General features: G+C 37.6%; 1 pseudogene; it reads left to right on the top strand.

Moving 5' to 3' along the window:
• The window catches only part of LOC113059694 (ADAMTS-like protein 4), a 48,791-nt pseudogene extending 43,329 nt beyond the window's left edge, over positions 1–5,462 (top strand).
• Positions 5,463–6,000: the final 538 nt, after the last annotated feature.

Raw genomic sequence — 6,000 nt, forward strand, 5'->3', positions numbered from 1 at the left:
TATTTTAGCAGCTATGTTTTTTTTTTTGTTAGACAGTTTGCATTGTGAACCCTCTCATAAAAGTTGTTATTAAACTCTGGGGGTTTTTTTTGCTTTTTTTTTTTTTACCAACATCAGTCCTGGGGTGCATTTCATGGTCCCCCATGGTCATCGAAAGCGCTTTACAAGTTGTATCACATTCACCCATTCACTCACACACCGACTGCGGTGTCAGCCATTCAAGGCGCCGTCCAGCTCATCGTGTTGGGGTTAGGGTTTGCTCAAGGACACTTTGACACTTGATCAGGTGGAGCCAGGGATTGAACCACCAACCTTCTGGTTTGTAGACAACCTACATGAACCACTGAGCCACTGCCGCCCCATCATTACCAGTGGAGTTCAAGGGAATGAACGACCATAGTTCGTGATGCTTTTGGGAAACTGAGATTTGAGCCCTTTAAATGCTGGTTTGTTTACATACTAAAAGTTTTTTTTTATTCGTTGTTTTTATTTTAGTTATTTTTACAGTCTGTGGGTGGTGTTGGCGCAGTGGATAAGTCACATGCCTTTGGTGTGAGAGACATGGGTTCAAATCCACTGTGTATTGTATTGCCTCCCTATGCTCACATGCTGCAGTTTAATTTAGCCATTTAATTTAATTCTCAATAAAACTGTTTTTATTACTATATTTTAATGTTTCTGTTGTCAGACAACGGAATGAATATTATAATGACTGAAATGCGGTCCACTACATAACCAGCTCTCAAACATTAATCTGCACTAATGAAATCAAATACACATACGATAAAGTCAGGGGTTGTCGCTTTTTTGGAAAAAAGTTGCTAAATCCACCGACAAAGTCTCCAAGTTAGCAACTCCACTACCCAGCGGACGGGAATTGTACTACAGCGGAATTGTACTGCCCACTGTTTTAATGGGAAGTAGGAAAATCTGATAGCGTAGGACAAATCGACAGAACACCGGCTTCAACCGTTTCAAGTGTTGATAGGCTATTGCTCATGAGGTGTAACCAATCAGATAGCGTCGTGGGCGGGACATTGAGCAAGTCTGAATATAGAGAGGCTGCGCGTCAGAGCCAGCCAAAGTAGCGCATTTTAAATAAAATTGACTTTAATCAAACCATGGATCTGTGATAAGTTCTGTGATCCATCTCGTAACTAGTGTAGTAGCACTGATCACTTTGGGGGGGGGGGGGGCAGCAAATCGCACCCTGTATATATATATATATATATATATATATATATATATATATATATATATATATATATATATATATATATATATATATATATATATATATATAGCACTTGTAAGTCGCTTTGGATAAAAACGTCAGCTGAATGTAAATGTACAGTCCTGGGTAAGTCAGAAACAGCATTAATTGAGAAAATTATGCTTTTTGCCTTAATACAGCCATATATATGTGTGTGTGTGTGTGTGTGTGTGTGTGTGTGTGTGTGTGTGTGTGTGTGTGTGTGTGTGTGTGTGTGTGTGTGTATATATATATATATATATATATATATATATATATATATATATATATATATATATATATATATATATGCAAACTGCACAAACGTCCCTGAGAATACATAAAGCTTAAGTCAACAAGCATTGCATTTTTAAGATTAAAATGAGTCTGAGAATTGAGACCCCTGTATTGTTCATATTGCTCTCTTTGAAGCTGTTTCTTGAGTTAATGACGCTTTTGAAAAGTGTTTGGTCTGGGTCGGATGAATCCAAAATCAGGACTTCCTCAAGACTGATTAGTTAGTTGGCGAGTTAATAAGCCAATCTACTGACTAGCTGATTTAGAAAATGTGGTTTTGCTCTAGTCTGCAAGTGTGTGTGTGTATAAGTCTGGTCACATAGCCGATTTTGATCATTCTCTCTCTCTTTGTGTGTGTGTGTGTGTGTGTGTGTGTGTGTGTGTGTGTGAACGTGTCTGTTTCCCACAGTGCTCAGTGGATTGTGGACTGGGAAAGAGATCCCGGAGCGTGCGCTGTGTCAGTGACCATGGCAACACTGTGAGTGACAGGGAGTGCAGTGACAGGCTCCGCCCACAGCACACCGAGGACTGTCACATGGGTCCTTGTGTCACGAACTGGTACTTCACGGACTGGACAAACACTGTGAGTAGTGACCAGTCAGATTCATGCTTGCACTTGGTTTGCCAAAAGGTGATCTGATTAAACGATTTATTTATGTAGCGATGTGGATGATTGTTTCTCTATCAGTGCTCTGCGACGTGTGGGCCGGGCGTCCAGCGGAGAGAGGTGGTGTGTTTGATCGTCGGGAGAGGAGACAGAGAAGTGAAGTGTGCGGGGGAGAAACCGGCTGATATGAAGGCCTGTAACGGGGGCCCCTGTACACCCACCCACCTCTGGTACACCGGACCCTGGGGACAGGTGAGGGCCGTCTGCCTGCAGCTAACATACAGCAAACATAGTGAATAGAAGAACAACTCAAAGAATGAAGTGGAGAATAGAATAGAATAGAATAGAATAGAATAGAATAGAATAGAATAGAATAGAATAGAATAGAAGAACAAGTCAAAGAATGAAGTGGAGAATAGAACAGAATAGGATAGAATAGGATAGGATAGGATAGGATAGAATAGAATAGAATAACAAGTCAAAGAATGAAGTGGAGAATAGAACAGAATAGAATAGAATAGAACAAGTCAAAGAATGAAGTGGAGAATAGAACAGAATAGGATATAATAGAATAGAATAGAATGGAAGAACAAGTCAAAGAATGAAGTGGAGAATAGAACAGAATAGAATTGAATAAAATAGAATGGAAGAACAAGTCAAAGAATGAAGTGGAGAATAGAATAGAATAGAATAGAATAGAATAGAATAGAATAGAATGGAAGAACAAGTCAAAGAATGAAGTGGAGAATAGAACAGAATAGAATAGAATAGAATTGAAGAACAAGTCAAAGAATGAAGTGGAGAATAGAACAGAATAGAATAGAATAGAAGAACAAGTCAAAGAATGAAGTGGAGAATAGAATAGAATAGAATAGAATGGAAGAACAAGTCAAAGAATGAAGTGGAGAATAGAACAGAATAGAATAGAATAGAAGAACAAGTCAAAGAATGAAGTGGAGAATAGAACAGAATAGGATAGAATAGAATAGAATAGAATAGAATAGAATGGAAGAACAAGTCAAAGAATGAAGTGGAGAATAGAACAGAATAGAATAGAATAGAACAAGTCAAAGAATGAAGTGAAGAATAGAATAGAATAGAACAAGTCAAAGGATGAAGTCTAATAGAATAGAATAGAAAATAAATCAAAATTAAGTAGGACAAAAAATATAATTGACCAATGGAGAATAGAATAAATACACAGAATAAATTGAACAAAATTTGAATAGAATTGAACAAAATTAAATGTAAAACAATTTATAATAGAATAACTGTGTAGAGCAAACAAGTCAAATAGAATGTTTTTTTATAGAATAATGTAGAACAGAATAACATCAAAGGAAACCTAATAAATGTAAATAGAACTAAATAAAATATTATAGAAAAAGCTGGATGGAATAAAATTGAATAGAATGGAATAATATTGCATAGAGTACAGATAAATAGAATGGAAAGAATAAATGTAGAACAATTCAACATTGTTCAATAAAGTTAAAATAATTAACATTCTAAATAAAAAATAACATTCTAAAAATAGAATAGTGAAGAATATAATATCATCAAATTAAACTGATTAAAATTTAACAGAACAAAATTAAATGCAAGCATTGAACAATGCATAATAGAATAAGTTTAATAGAACTAAATGAATTTAGAATGATGACTAGATTAGCATAAAGATTAATAGAATAATGTAGAATATACAATTAGAATAAAGTTTCAATAATTCCATTAGAACATTCAACAACAGTGTAGAATAGTGCAGAATAGAAAATAATCAAAGAAAAACCTAATGAAATGTAATAATATTAAATAAAACAAATGAAACGCAATAGAAAAAACAAAGGAAATTAAGCTGCACAGAATAGAATAGAATAGAATAGAATAGAATAGAATAGAATAGTTAAATGTAGAACCGTGTCAAATTGAACAAAAGAATAATAAAGGAAAGAACAACATAATACTTATAAAAGTCATTGAATTATAAAGAATAATTTACTTAGAACATTCTGAAAACAGAATGCAGCAATGTAAAATAGAACTGAATAATGTTGGGGAAAATGAGTAAAGTTGCATAAACTAAAGAATAGAATAGAATAGAATAGAATAGAATAGAATAGGGCAAGTAATCTGTCATGAGTGTGTGTTGTCACTGGTCACTCTTGCCAAGTTTACACTGCAAAGGTGGCAATGAAGCGCTTCTTGAGTGGCATTTATGTGCCATCACACTAAGTTTAAGCAGACACAGAGCAGTCTTGCCTCAGCCTTGCCTCTCTCTGCTGAACAGTGTAACGCAGCGTGTGGAAGCGGCACCCAGCGCAGGGACATCATCTGCGTGAGGAAGACAGGAAGTGACTTCACCGTGAGCGCTGCCAGTGAGTGCTCACACCTGGAGAAACCGTCTCCCGTGCAGCCGTGTGAGCTGCAGCCCTGCACACCGCAGTGGTTCACCACCGAGTGGAGCGCGGTGAGGACGGCTTCATCTGTCCTGCAGGATCTGCTCTTCCTCTGCTGTCTCTGACTTCCTCTCTGTGTCTGTCCAGTGCTCTCGGTCCTGCGGTGAAGGGGTGCAGACGCGGGAGGTGCGGTGTCTCACAGCTGACAAACAGCACAACACAGCCTGTGATCTGGACTCAAGACCTGCCCATGAGCGCTCCTGCAACACCATACCCTGCAGTCCCTTCGAAGGTGTGTGTGACAGGGCTTTTACAGTCTGTACGATGAGTCAGATTATAATCCCTCTCTCTCTCTCTGTAGATGAGAACTGTAAGGACAGAAGACATAACTGTGTAACGGTGGTCCAGGCTCGACTCTGCGTCTACTCTTACTATAAGAGCGCCTGCTGTGCGTCCTGCACCCAGAGTGCTCAGCGGGCCAAGAGACACTAACCCTGCACAAGCCACAGAGACATCAGGTTCAGAGATTCACCACCAGAGCCAAAACTCAGCCAATCACAGTTCTCTCAGAGGAAACAGCCAATCAGACGCCATTCAGGTTCAAAAGGAATTCCAAAAGAGAATTCCAACTTGAGATCAGGATCCCTTTAAAGTTTGAAAATGTTAACGCATATGGACTCATGGGCTCAAATGATTGACAGTAGCTCTTTCCCCATTGGTGATGAGTGTTTAGTACACTATCCTGTCAAATACTCAACCATTCCAGGTTTATTTGTGTGACTGAGGTATGATAAAACAAGCAGATTAAAATTATATACTTATTGCATAAAACTTGTGAGCAGCGATACATTTTTACATTAAAAAAAAAAAAAAAAACCTTTGGCCTTGTCTCAGTCCTCTAAATGGCCCATAAGATATCAGTACTTCAGAAAGGACATACATATTCCAGCATAAGTGCTCAGATTGTCTAAAAATAGCACACTTAGTGCTGACAGTCAGTCCTACAGATCGTATTTGAGTGCAGTGTGAACAGAAACCTGTAAATCTACTATGAATCTAGTTCATCATTAAGCTATAAAGAGAAGATTAGCATCATGATCAGCTCTCTTTATTTGATTCAGTCTTTATTTCTTTTGGTTGGTTTTGTCTGAATGTATATCAGTCCTTTTAGTGTTTCATGTTTTTGTCATTTTTTGTGTGACACGTTTTTTGTTTTGTTGTTTATTGTTATTTCTGGCTGTTTTTATTGGTTCCCATATTGTAAATTTAAGAAAAAGTTCACCCAGAAATGTAAATGTGCTCACCTGTCCAATATAAGGAGAAGTTTGTTTCTTCATCAGGTTTGTAGAAATGTAGCATTGCATCAGTGTGTCATCAATGGATGCTCTGCAGTGAATGGGTGCCGTCAGAATGAGAGTCCAAACAGCTGATAAAAACATCACAATAAT

This window comes from Carassius auratus, chromosome 41, assembly GCF_003368295.1.
Source record: "Carassius auratus strain Wakin chromosome 41, ASM336829v1, whole genome shotgun sequence".
Taxonomy (NCBI): domain Eukaryota; kingdom Metazoa; phylum Chordata; class Actinopteri; order Cypriniformes; family Cyprinidae; genus Carassius; species Carassius auratus.